We start from the raw sequence: 15,154 nt of genomic DNA on the forward strand, positions 1-15,154 counted from the left end.
CGAATGTAGCTTTAGAAAACCAAATTTGAATGTTTATTTGATCAAAATATGAAATGAATGGACTTTAATTAATATGTTTATGTGTTAAAGTATAAAACTGTCTGTTCGAAGAGAAGTTTTATCATCTTAGAGTTGAATTAGAGTTTTAGATCTAGGGATGGGATTATAAAGTAAACAATTAAACGAATTAATATTTAGTACGCGATTCATTACGGAATTGTCTAATGAAAGAATGTTCGTCAGGAAATCTGTAATCATAGATATAAGGAACTAATTAATGTAAAAAATGCTTTTGAAACACAAAATTGAAGGTTAATTTTATTATATAATGAAATCAATGGATCTTCTTTTGTATTTTCATGTGTCAAAGTAAAAAACTATCTGCGCAAAGTGTATTTCTTAAAATTAGATCTAGGTCTAAATCCTTTCTATCTTTTCTCATGTCAACATTGTAGACATGGCCTAGATCCATAAAATACTATAGCTGTAATAGAGTCGGACAACTTTATTTTTTTTTGAGGGTCTTACGTTTGTTTTAGGGCTACAATACATACACTAAGGTCTAAGTTGGTACCCAAGGAACATTCCTGCCTAGTTTTATCAAGATTGGTCAAGCGGTTTTGATGTCTATAAGTAACATACATACATACATACCCCTCACATTCTACTTTATAATATAGATAATTATTAAATATGCAAACAAAAAAATGTGTATTTTGTATATTTTTAGGTTTGCGGAAATATATGCACAGGGTCGACGCACTGCCGTAAATCCGTAACTGGATGTTTAAATAACGAGTACGTACGCTACAAATGGACATTTTGGTTAACCATGACGAGGTTGCCGACTGTCTCCTTCTGTCTTGAAAGACAAAGGATGTAAATAATGTAGTTACATGAAAAACTAGTTTGGTTTCTTTTTGAGTCCGCGAACAATCGGATTCCGAAGCGGCAAAGTTAGCCACTGTTCGTGTATCTGAATGCTCCTGTTTTAGGGCTATCTAACAGGGCTGCTTTCTTTTGCATCCCCTTCTTTATGACAGCTTCATTAGGGCTATCTAACAGGGCTGCTTTCTTTTGCATCCCCTTCTTTATGGCAACTTCATTTAGGCTATCTAACAGGGCTGCTTTCTTTTGCATCCCCTTCTTGATGGCAACTTCATTAGGGCTATCTAACAGGGCTGCTTTCTTTTGCATCCCCTTCTTTATGGCAACTTCATTAGGGCTATCTAACAGGGCTGCTTTCTTTTGCATCCCCTTCTTTATGGCATAGAAATAGAAATATCATAGAACAAAGTATTGAGAACCAATAATGCTAAATTTCAGCACATGGAAAGCTTAATGTCTAATTAGAAAAATAAATGTGAAGGTGGTTCTGTACCACACACAGTACCGGAGTGGCAAGGAAGTAACTGCAACATGGCGGACGTGCGTTTGAGTTTTGAAGAGCGGAAGCAGATAATAAAGTGGTACTGGAAGTTTGAGAATGTTGCTGCGGTTCGAAGATACTGGAGACGTGAGTCTGGTACAGAACCACCTTCAAGGTTAACAATTAAACGTCTACGAGACAAATTTGAAATTCACGGAACAGTGTGTGATGTGCATAAAGGTCGATCAGGGTGACCTCGTACAGCTACAGACACATGTCGGATGCAGCAGCTGACTGGGTAAAGCACCGGTATAGCCCTGGTGGGTTCATTCTGGACACCCGAATGGCTCGACCCTTGTTGGACTAGATGGCGGGTGGGGAGCGCAAGTAATGAACAGCCACAATTGTCTATGGACAACAGAAAAAAAACAACTACTTGCCCCAGATTTATGTCTGAGCAAGAAAGGAAGAATGGAAGAAAGAAAGAAGGAGGGCACAAGAAACTCTATCAGGCTATCATTTCTGGTGGCCAGTATCACTTACCAGCATCACATGTAAAATCCTAGAACACATAATATGTAGCAACATCATAAACCACTTAGACAAACATAATGTCCCCACACCATACCAACATGGCTTTAGGAAATATAGATCATGTGAAACACAACTAATAGGACTAATTGATGATTTTTCAAAGGGTTTAGATAATAGTGAAAAAATAGATGCTATCTTACTAGATTTTTCTAAGGCTTTTGACAAAGTTCACCACCATAGTTTGCTTAAAAAATTAAAATATTTTGGCATTAATGGTCCACAGCATCAGTGGATTAAAGATTTTCTGATAGGGAGAGAACAAACTGTAATAATAAATGGCTCTAAATCAACACCGATAACAGTAAACTCAGGTGTACCTCAAGGAACAGTCTTGGGTCCACTACTATTTTTAATTTACATAAATGATTTACCAAATTGCATTACTTCAGGAACAAAAGTCAGATTATTTGCAGACGATTGCATAATATATAGAACAATAAAAACAACACAAGACACAGATATTTTACAAAGACAATTAGATGAATTACAGAAATGTGAATCAAATTGGAGCATGTCTTTCCACCCAGAAAAATGTCAGTTGTTAAGAGTAACAAAAAAAAAACACTAAAACAAATTAATTCCACTTATCTTATTCATGGCAAACCAGTAACACAGACTAAAAACGCAAAATACCTAGGTGTTATAATAAATGAAAAACTGTCATGGAATCCACATATTGATGAAACTACAAAAAAATCAAACAAAGCATTAGGATTTATTAAAAGAAATTTCTATAAATCAAATAAGAACATAAAACTAAAATGTTATTTAACCTTGGTTAGGCCAAAAATAGAATATGCATCCTCCGTTTGGGACCCCTCAACTCAAGAAAACATTAAGAAACTGGAACAGACACAAAATAGAGCAGTGAGATTCATAACAAACGAATATTCATATTTGACTAGAGTAACACCTTTAGTAAAATCACTAAATTTAGAAAGCCTTCAGGACAGAAGGCTCAAAAGTAAAGTAGCAATTTAATCATACATAAAACACTGAACCATAACCTTCAAATACAAAAACAAAGTTTAATAAAATACTCTGAAAGACACAAAGATAAAGGCACGTTCCTCGTCCCATATGCTAGGACAAATTTGTACAAATACTCCTTCTTCCCTAGTGCTATTAGAGCATGGAATGGGTTGCCTGAGCTAGCCAGGAAAACCAGTGACTTGGCAGAATTTAAGTCATATGCATGACGCGTAGGACGTAATCATCTTCTTTTTTTGAAGTAACGTCTGTATTATATAAGATAAGATATTAAGATCTCCCCCCCCCCACACACACACACACACTGATTGGCCCAAAGGCAGATCCCGAATGCGATGGATTAATGATGTACGGAGACAGATCTACAACAGCTTGGGTTTCGGGCATGGAGACGAAAGGCTTAGGGGAGATCTTGTAATTTTATACATGTATATTATATGGTAATTCTTATATTTATTACTAAATATATAGTTCGCGTTTTTTCCGATCCTGAAATCGAATATTTTCTCCTGAAAAACTATTGGAAATCTTCTGAAATCCTAATCTCAGAATGGTGGGGGAGCCCTGTGAAAATGAATTCTGCACTTCTTTTAAACATTTATACACATATTAATATCATTTATTAATAACAAGAGGTTAACCAGCCAGTTTTAAAAAAAAGGAGAGCGACAAAACAGAGCGCCCCCCCCCATCCACCGTATAAAGCTGTTAAGATCAACTGAAGCGTCATTTCACCCTCAGTGGCATAGAGGAAAGTAACTGCCAGCATATATGCCTGTTGGAGAGCTGCGAGTCAAACATTTTAGACGGAAAGAAAATGCGGGAAAATAAGCTTGTCGTAACTGGGCGTAGTCAAGTGAAACACGTAATGCACTCATCCTTAATCTTCGAAATCGAAGACATTGGGTTAAGGTTAAAAATAGGCCTATTATTTTAATATTTCAGTTTACAAACAATAACAATAGATAAGACAAAAAGAAAAACAGATTAAATCAGTAACTAAATTATTATTAATGGATTTTTAAGCTTATAATAAGGGTTTCGCTGAATAGGTTTTCAGTTAAAAAGGTCATTTTGAGCGAACACCCCATAATATTTTTTTTTCAACGGAATGAATAGCCTTAGCTATTCTAGCTAACTATTTCCTCATTGATTTAGAAGCATAATATGCTTTTTTTTTTTTCGGCCGATGTCCATTGGTGCTTTAAAATCGCTTAAAGTTGGGACCTATATATTCTCGTTTATCCGGAAACGTTTTGACAATGAAATTTCCATATATGTCAACTTTGACCTTCAGTAATGCTTTATGTATGAGCGAAAACGAAAGTGAATATGTGGGAAATGTAGAAAAATGAAATCTTTGTAATACCATTTTATTAGTTCTGCAGTTACTTTTGAAATAAATAAGAATGGATACAAATTACGGTGAGGTGTTCGCTAGTAGAGTCACTATTGCGGAGCAGGCATGTTTGCGGAACAGCTCGTCGAAATTAGTTAAAATCTATTTTATTTTGAAATTTTCTGCTTAACTACTGTAATGGTACTGCGCATGGTCCATTTCTCTACATTTCCAATATAAGGGTTTTTCTTTCACAGCAGAAAATTAATTTTGACTCCAGGTTAAAGTTGACAGGTGTGGAATCGTCCATTATTTTTCACGTACCAGGAGAACTGCATAGGTCATGGCTTAAGGCTTTTTAAAAATGATAAGGACACATCATCTGCATGATACACATATTTTTCGGTTTATAAATGGATGAGAAAAAAAAATCATTTCATAGCTATCTACCAGGAATTCAATTTTAAAAAAATTAGGAGGTGTTTATCCTGTTTTTACCTTTTTGAAGATAGTCACAATTGTGGAACACTATAGATGTTATTTATTTGACCTGCGCATTTACTATCATTTAGCTTAATATTTACATATTGATTTAGATATCGGAATTTAAATATGAGTTTGTATTAGTATACATCATGGGCGTAGCCAGGGGGGGGGGTTGGGGTTCAAGCTCAACAAAAATGGCTAAGACAGATTTTAGGAGACTGTCAAAGCCTACTTCCACTAATATCTGTATGTGTCATGCTAAATGTACCCAAGTCCTGGATAATACCATAATGACACGTACAATGACAAAATAAGATTCAGAATGCCACTTTACCGACATATAACATGTTTAATTACATTATTTTCACTATAATACAGAAAAATAGTTAGAGTCTACACTTAGACTATATATATCCAAAAAGTCCAACTGTCCTGGACTAGGAACAAAAACACACTGCTTTATCATGAGTTACATTGTTCAACAAAACATCTCACCAAACAAAAACAACCCAAAACAATAACAGTTTTGAAATCAACCACCTGAATTGCCCCCCTTCTCCTCTACAGTAAACAGGAGACCCAGGCTGACCAGAACTCAGTCCTGACATTTCTCCCCCCTTTAATTTTTGTCTGTTTCTGGGTTCATTTAAAACAGACAAACTTCCAATAAAGAGATTTTCCAAATGTACATATATCAACATGCAAACAAAAGTAATCTTGGTACTAAAACATAGCCTACAGTTTGTAAAAAAAAAACACAAAAAAAAACGATGTATCCACATGAAATGTCAATACTATACACAACCTGCTAGGCAATAATAATTATATGTATAAATATATATATACATATATATCAACATGTAAACAAAAAAAATAGTCAGTGAACAAGCATATTTTCCGAAATGTAAATGTTATATACAACATACTAAGCAATTATAATTATATATATATATCAACATGTAAACAAAAAATAGTATGCAAACATATATTCTACCTTTTGTAAAAGGCGGTTAATTACACATCCCCAATCCTAGCAAACAAATAACTTTGAAATGAATAACTATTAAATGTCAGTTATCTGTAATCAATGTCATGTTGGTCTCTTCTGTTAGTCTAGATAGAAAGTCAGCAATTACATTTAGTTTGCCCTTTAGATGTTCTACATTAAAGTTAAATGATTGTAATAATAGAGCCCAACGACAAATTCTATTATTCCCATATGTTGCGCTCTTCAAAAAGGCCAGTGGTCTATGGTCACACTGAATTGTGAATTTAGCGCCATATAAATATCTGGACAAGCGTTGCACCCCCCAAACAATGGCAAGGCATTCTCTCTCTATTACAGAATACCGTTGTTCTCTGGGCAACAGTTTTCTGCTCAAGAACTTAACAGGATGGAATATTCCTTTTACTTCCTGCAAAAGGCAACATGATATGGCTATGTCCGACGCGTCTGTTTTCACAATAAATGGTCTATTAACGTCTGGTAATTTCAGTATAGGATCTCGTGTCATGCACATTTGAATTTTTCTTAATGCCCGGTCACATTCTGGAGTCCAATTGACCCTCGTCGGTGTCCCTTTTTTTAACAATCCAGTAATTGGAAATACTGTTTCCGCGAACGCTGGAATAAATCTGCTATAAAAATTAGCAATACCTAGCAAACATCGAACCTCTTTTTTCGTTTTTGGTGCTTTTATATTTAATACCTTGTCTCTGTTATTGGGTTCTGGGTATATGTTTCCTTCACCTACAATATTACCCAAGAAAGTTATTTTAGGATACGCGATTTCGAGTTTGCTTGGCTTGATAGTAAACCCATATTCTTTTAGCCTGGACAACACTTTCTCTAGTGCTATTAAGTGTGATGACCAGTCATGCCCGAATACACAAATGTCATCAAAATAAAACACAACATTTTCCAGTCCTTTAAGAATGGTCCTAACAGTCCGATTAAAAAAACTAGGAGAATTAAGCAGACCAAACGGTAGATATTTAAATTGAAAGTGACCACTTGGTACCCTGAATGCAGTGTACTTCCTACTATTCTCTTCTATTGGTATTTGCCAGAAGCCTTTTGTTAGATCTATCTTTGTAAAAAATTTGGAACTATTAAGTTGTAAGAAAAGATCTTCTTGGTCTGGAATAGCCTCCGCGTCAAATTTGGTAACCGCGTTTAATTTCCGAAAATCTATGCAAGTACGTACTGTTGAATCTTTTTTCTTAACCAAAACGACAGGAAAGGCATAGGGCGATTGAGACTCTTCAATAATGTCCATTTCAATCATGTTCTCTATCTCCTTGTCTAAGACATCTCTCATATGAATAGGAACTGCGTATGGCCTCAGTGTAATAGGCTTTTCTGTTGTGAGCTCAATGTTGAATGATTTAACCTTCGCTTTACCCGGTATATCAGTAATTATATCTTTATACTTCTCAACTAGCGTCTGAATCTGTTCTCTTTGGGATTCGGTTAATTCAGTATTGATACTAATATGTTCCCTGGAATTTGTACTCTCAAGAGTAGGTAACTCAGTAACTTCATCCTCTTGGTTATCATCTTCCTGGTCGGTTACAAGGGACGCTATGCACGCATGTAATAATTCTTCCCCTTGACCCCCATACAATACATGAGACGCACTTCCCGAGAGTTGTAGATCACTATTTTCCTTACCCGTACATTCCGTGTTGTTTTTTTCGTGATATTTTACTAATCTGTTAACATGAAGAATTTTTACTCGATTGCCTTTCTTTATTTTTACATTAAACTTGTTAATTCTTTTTTCTACTTTATAAGGCCCCTCCCAGTGCAAGGCTAACTTATTCTGTCTCTGTGGTTTCAGTAAAAGGACAGAATCACCTGTTTGAATATCTTTTTCTTTGCTATTTCTATCATAATACCTTTTATAATTTTCCTTACGTTTTGAGCTATTATTCTGAGCTATTTGACAAGCCACAGCCAGCCTACTTTTTAGGTCTAATAAATAGTCAAACACATTCTTTATTTCTGGTTCTACCTGTTGATTAGTAAAAAGATCCTTTAGAATTGACATAGGCCCCCTGACTTTCCTTCCATACAACATTTCATAAGGGGAAATGTTAGTAGACTCATTTGGTACCTCTCTGTACGCAAACAGAAGTGCATTTATAACTCTATCCCAATTCTTAGGTTCTGCTTCGGCCGTCTTTCTCAGCATGCACTTCAAAGTCCCGTTAAAGCGTTCTACGCCCCCATTTGACATGGCGTGAAATGGTGTTGATTTAACAATCTTTATTTTAAAAAACTGACATATTTCTTTGTATAATTCGGATCTGAATTGAGATCCATTATCAGAGAGTATCTGTTCCGGGAATCCTATTCTAGTAAAAATAGCACTTAGAGCTTCTATTACTACTGGTGTTGTTGTATTAGGTAGTGGTACAGCTTCCGGCCATCTTGTTGCCAAATCAACCAACGTTAAAATGAATCTATTCTTCCGATCTGTCATTTGGAGTGGTCCTATGATATCAATAGCAACTTTAGCAAATGGAGTGGAAATAATATTCATGCGCCCTAGTTCTACCTTTCCAGCTTTTCCTGGGTGTCTACCTCTTTGACAAAGGTCACAACATTTAATGTATGTTTTTATATCTTTATCTACCCCAGGCCAAAAGAAATGCGAATATACCCGATACCTGGTTCTATTTATAGACATATGTCCCGCTAAAGGTGTAGAGTGTGCTATTTCTAATATTAGTTCACGTCTATTCGTAGGGATTACAAGTTGTCGTTCTATTACCCCAGGGGTATCTTTTCTCTCAAATTCTTTGTAAAGTAGACCTTCTTCCACTATAAATGATACCAATCCCTTTTTCTTATCTTCGACCGTTCCTGCTTTCGCTTTTTCCCATAATCTAACTAACGAACTATCATTTCTTTGATCCTCTCTAAAATCACTGTCCAATTCCATCCATTTACTTAAACCAATCCTGTCATTATCTTCCGATTTGACCCTATTGTCTTCTGCTTTCGCCATTGCCCTAGTAACAGCATTCCCATATAAAAATGCTTTAGCCTGATCAACATTTCCAATAATAATATCTGCTATTGGGTCCTTGAACATGGCCGCTACAAAGACTCCTTTTAAAAATGGAGTATCAATGTCTATCCAAGCAAGTGGATACTGAAAAGTTTGTCCATCTATTAATTTTAAAGTGAAAAACCCATCTATCTTCTGACTTTCTTCTATCAAACTTTCTCGGACCCCAATTATGCTCGCCCCCGTATCTCGTAGGACAGATACCCTTCGATCTCCTAAAAATCCCTCCACTATTTTCAATCCACCAACTGATTTATCTTTATAATCCAAAACATTAAATGTATCAGTGTGACATGCAAACAATCCCACTTGTTGCCCCCTTTCTGGTAATACTCTTAGTCATTGCTGTGTTGGACCTCTATTCTCATTTATCTTTACCCGACACCATCGAGCAATGTGTCCGCCCTTTCCACATCTATAGCATATCACTTGTGTACCCTCTGTGTTTATATTATTCGGGCGACGACTGTTAGATTGACCAGTGGCACCAAAAGCTACATATGGGATATCGTTGCTAGTTACTTTGTTACTTCCCTTTACAATATGTGTGGAGCCTTTCGTGGCATCTCTAAATTGATCAATACAGTCTAAGACCTCTTGGGCTGAAGTAGGCTTTCGTAGCAAAATATCTTTCAGGGCCTCAGAAGATAGCACACTGTAAAGTCTGTCTCTCATTATAAGGTCAATTATACCGTCTACTGTCATTGGGGTTTGTGATGTTTTAAGCCAGTTGTCAAATGTCCTTTTCAAATGGACATAAAAATCTTTCATGTCGTCCGTCTTTGGGGAAAGTTCATGCCACAGTGTTCGGCAGGCTTCTTCTGTGAGTTGGGCTTGTTTTAGGAGCTCCCCCTTAACAAAATCATAGTCAGTGTTATGTATCAGTTTTGTTTGTATCATAAACAATTTTAGTTTTTCATTTAACTTGTGAGTGAGGACAAGTGGCCATCTTGTCTTGGGTATGTCGTTAGCAGTAGCAGTCGTTTCAAACAGTTCTAAGTAGAATAACAAGTCCTCGTTGTCTGTCATGCATTTTAGGTTTTTGTCTAACTGTTTACTCTGTTGGGGGTTGTCGTTAACTGTCATGTCTTTCTTATCCATTTCATGTTGTCTTGCTAGTTGTTTGTCCTCCATCTCTCTTATATGTCTTCTCTCCTCCGCTTCCCTTGTCAGTCTATCTAAGTCAATTTTCTGTTGGGCCTCTATAAATTTCTTTAACGTTTTGCCCTTAAACCCCAACATCTGAGCCTGGGCTACTATCTCCTCAAATGGACGAGGTATAAACTCTGACATTTTCCTACAGCAGTGTCCTTTATTACAATATTACCTCACAAAATGATATACATACAAAAACAATTAAAGCAAAATTAAAATAATACTAATACCTCTGCTCATACTTATGTTGTTCAACTGGTACTCCAACAGGTTAAAGACAATAGTCCAAGGTTATCCAATAATGTGATTTCTCTTAGTCTATTTCAGGTAGATAATCCAACAGGTAATCCCAACATGGCTTTATACCTACGCGCGGTACCGGTACTTGGAATGTATCACAAAAGTTAAATTCATATAAGTATTATATCCAGCAGTAGCTTCTTCAGTATAATCCAAATAGAATGTACCACAAAAGTTAAATTCATATAAGTATGAGATCCAGCAGCAGCTTCTTCAGTATAATCCAAGGAATGAGCGTATTGGTAATCCAATTATGAGGAACGAAATTGGCCATGCATATACACTTATGTTTAGACGTACGAGGGGGTGCTACTATTACTTGCTAATAGTGAACACATTCGGCATGTTAAATCATTATTATTAGATAGTAACAGCTTAAAATACAGACGACGAGTTTCCGCTCCTTATGGACTTGAGCTCTTTCATTAGTACACACTTGGAGATATGCGCTGTCTGGGTGCAGCAGATACTTCAGGTTACTGTACTCAGAGATATGCGTTGTCTGGGTGCAGCAGATACTTCAGGTTACTGTACTCAGCGATATGCGTTGCCTGGGTGCAGTAGATACTTCAGGTTGCAGTACTGAGAGATATATGCTGTCTGGATACAGCAGATACTTCACTGGAGATTGATGCAGCCATCACATGTAGTTGTTTTGGACGGGCCCCCAAAATGTCAAAGCCTACTTCCACTAATATCTGTATGTGTCATGCTAAATGTACCCAAGTCCTGGATAATACCATAATGACACGTACAGTGACAAAATAAGATTCAGAATGCCACTTTACCGACATATAACATGTTTAATTACATTATTTTCACTATAATACAGAAAAATAGTTAGAGTCTACACTTAGACTATATATATCCAAAAAGTCCAACTGTCCTGGACTAGGAACAAAAACACACTGCTTTATCATGAGTTACATTGTTCAACAAAACATCTCACCAAACAAAAACAACCCAAAACAATAACAGTTTTGAAATCAACCACCTGAATTGCCCCCCTTCTCCTCTACAGTAAACAGGAGACCCAGGCTGACCAGAACTCAGTCCTGACAGAGACAGTTATAGAGATCGGATCTAAATCAAGGAAATCCTATGCCGACTGGGAGTCGACCCCTTAGTAAGATTGTAAGAGAACGACGCATGAGGTTTGCGGGACATGTTCTCCGACAAAATGAATTAAGCATAAGAAGAGTTGCAATGATATCCTAGTACAACTTGACGCCACTCATTCATGGAGGTCCTCATAGTAGGTGGGAAGAGGCTTCAGACATTACCAGTGACAGATTTTTATGGAAACAGCTTCACGTCAAATGCTCCGAACGGCGTAGGAGGGTCTAAGTCAGTAAGAATATCACATTAGGTTTTTGAAATAAAACTTATTAATAGCAGGAAAATGTAGTGTAGATACCTCAGAATATGCATTTTGTTGGCTTTCAATACCAGAAATAGTGATTGGCGGCGGGGCTTCGCCCCGCGATGGGGAGCTCCTAGCATTCCCCCAGACCCCCTTGCTAGTAATGGCGGGGAGTCTCCTATTTTATGAAAACAGCTTGATGGTAAATGCGCCGAACGACGAAGGAGGGTCTAAGTCAGTAAGAATAACACATTAGGTTTTTGAAATAGAACTTTTTAATAGCAGGAAAATGCGCTGTAGATACCTCAGAATATGCTTGGTTTTCAATATCAGAAATAGTGCTTGGCGGCGGGGCCGAGCTGGGGGAGCTCCTAGCGCTCCCCCAGACCCCTTTGCTAGTAATGGCGGAGAATCTACAATTTTTCCACTAACTCATAGAAGAACCTATTCTAGGGCACAATAAACGTCTTCCGAAAGAATGAAGGGTCAGAATGTAATAAAGATTTTGTACGCACACACACACACATAAATAGATATAATTTTTTTTCGCCGGGGGGGGGGGGAGAAAAAAATTCACCCCCTCCCCAAACCCCCCCCCCCCCCGAAAAAAATCCTGGCTACGCCCATGGTATACATAAATTTAAAAACATTTAGAGAATAATATAACATATAATATATAATTTATGATTACCATACGTCCATCAAAAAGAAGACAAATCATAATACCATTTTTTATATATATAATAACTAGACATATGTTACCCGCGACCCGCGGGTCTTTATTTGCGCATTACTGTCGATATAGTCACTGAGAGTGTTTGTAAACAATTAAACGAAATAATAATGTAATAAGTAAAGCGAATGTGTCAATGTAAAAATAGTGTGAATGAAGCTATCAGATCAAAATAGCTAATAGGGGAAAATCCATTTTTTTTTAAATTAAAACATTTGCTTTTGAATAATCTAGTGGATTGGATTTAGATGTATGTTAAACGTAGCTAATGATCCTTTCACGTTATTTCTCTTTCGCTACGAAAATAAAATTAGTTTTGCGAAAATGGTTTACCCGAAGTCGATACATTCTTATCTATTAAAAACGAAAAGAGCGATAGCTTTGTTAAATGAATGGGATTATAAAGTGAACAATTAAACGAAATAATTTTTAGTACGCGATTCATGAATGAATATAGATCTAGGCCTATCTCACCTCGGCTTCACAGCTTTCGTAAACGAATGTAGCTTTAGAAAACCAAATTTGAATGTTTATTTGATCAAAATATGAAATGAATGGACTTTAATTAATATATTTATACGTTAAAATAGTTGGATTAGAGTTTTAGATCTAGGGATGGTATTATAAAGTGAACAATTAAACGAAATAATTTTTAGTACGCGATTCATGAATGAATATAGATCTAGGCCTATCTCAACTCGGCTTCGCAGCTGTCGTAAGCGAATGTAGCTTTAGAAAACCAAATTTGAATGTTTATTTGATCAAAATATGAAATGAATGGACTTTAATTAATATGTTTATGTGTTAAAGTATAAAACTATCCGTGCGAAGAGAAGTTTTATCATCTTAGAGTTGAATTAGAGTTTTAGATCTAGGGATGGGATTATAAAGTAAACAATTAAACGAATTAATTTTTAGTACGCGATTCATTACTGAATTGTCTAATGAAAGAATGTTCGTCAGGAAATCTGTAATCACAGATATAAGGAACTAATTAATGTAAAAAATGCTTTTGAAACACAAAATTGAAGGTTAATTTTATTATATAATGAAATCAATGGATCTTCTTTTGTCTTTTCATGTGTCAAAGTAAAAAACTATCTGCGCAAAGTGTATTTCTTAAAATTAGATCTAGGTCTAAATCCTTTCTATCTTTTCTCATGTCAACATTGTAGACATGGCCTAGATCCATAAAATACTATAGCTGTAATAGAGTCGGACAACTTTATTTTTTTTGAGGGTCTTAAGTTTGTTTTAGGGCTACAATACATACACTACGGTCTAAGTTGGTACCCAAGGAACATTCCTGCCTAGTTTTATCAAGATTGGTCTAGCGGTTTTGATGTCTATAAGTAACATACATACATACATACATACATACATACATACATACCCCTCACATTCTACTTTATAATATAGATAACTAGACATATGTTACCCGCGACCCGCGGGTCTTTATTTGCGCATTACTTTTGATATAGTCACTGAGAGTGTTTTGTAAACAATAAAACGAAATAATAATGTAATAAGTAAAGCGAATGTGTCAATGTAAAAATAGTGTGAATGAAGCTATCAAATCAAAATAGCTAATAGGCTTAAATCCATTTTTTTTTCAAATTAAAACATTTGCTTGTAGGCCTACATATATTTGATTAAAATTTGAGATGAATAGACTAAATTTTGTATGTTCATGTGTATAAAGTATAAAGTAGATCTTGAGGTAGACGTAGATCTAGATCTACACTAATCTAGAGTTCTGTGCTGCGCATGCGTGAACTTTTTTTCATGAATGAATATAGGCCTATCTTAACACGGCTACGCAGCTTTAGCGAACAGCGAACGAATGTATTAAAAATGCTTTAGAAAAACAAATTTGAATGTTAATTTGATTAAAATATCAAACGAATGGACAATAATTAGTATGTTTATGTGTTAAAGCATAAAACTATCTTTGCGAAAAGAAGTTTTATCATCTTAGAGTTCAGTAAGAGTTTTAGACCTAGGCCTAGGAATAGACTCAGACCTCAGAAGAGAGATGTGTTAATGTGTAACCATTTGGTAATGTCTAATGAAAGAATGTTCGCCAGGAAATCTGTAGATATCAGGAACTAATTTATGTAAAAAATGCTTTTGGATAATCTAGTGGATTGGATTTAGATGTATGTTAAACGTAGCTAATGATCCTTTCACGTTATTTCTGTTTCGCTACGAAAATAAAATTAGTTTTGAGAAAATGGGTTTACCCGAAGGAAGTCGATACATTCTTATCTATTAAAAACGAAAAGAGCGATAGCTTTGTTAAATGAATGGGATTATAAAGTGAACAATTAAACGAAATAATGTTTAGTACGCGATTCATGAATGAATATAGATCTAGGCCTATCTCTACTCGGCTTCGCAGCTTTCGTAAACGAATGTAGCTTTAGAAAACCAAATTTGAATGTTTATTTGATCAAAATATGAAATGAATGGACTTTAATTAATATGTTTATGTGTTAAAGTATAAAACTATCTGTTCGAAGAGAAGTTTTATCATCTTAGAGTTGAATTAGAGTTTTAGATCTAGGGATGGGATTATAAAGTAAACAATTAAACGAATTAATATTTAGTACGCGATTCATTACGGAATTGTCTAATGAAAGAATGTTCGTCAGGAAATCTGTAATCACAGATATAAGGAACTAATTAATGTAAAAAATGCTTTTGATGAAGGTTACTTTTATTATATAATGAAATCAATGGATCT

This window comes from Biomphalaria glabrata, chromosome 4, assembly GCF_947242115.1.
Source record: "Biomphalaria glabrata chromosome 4, xgBioGlab47.1, whole genome shotgun sequence".
NCBI classification, from domain to species: domain Eukaryota; kingdom Metazoa; phylum Mollusca; class Gastropoda; family Planorbidae; genus Biomphalaria; species Biomphalaria glabrata.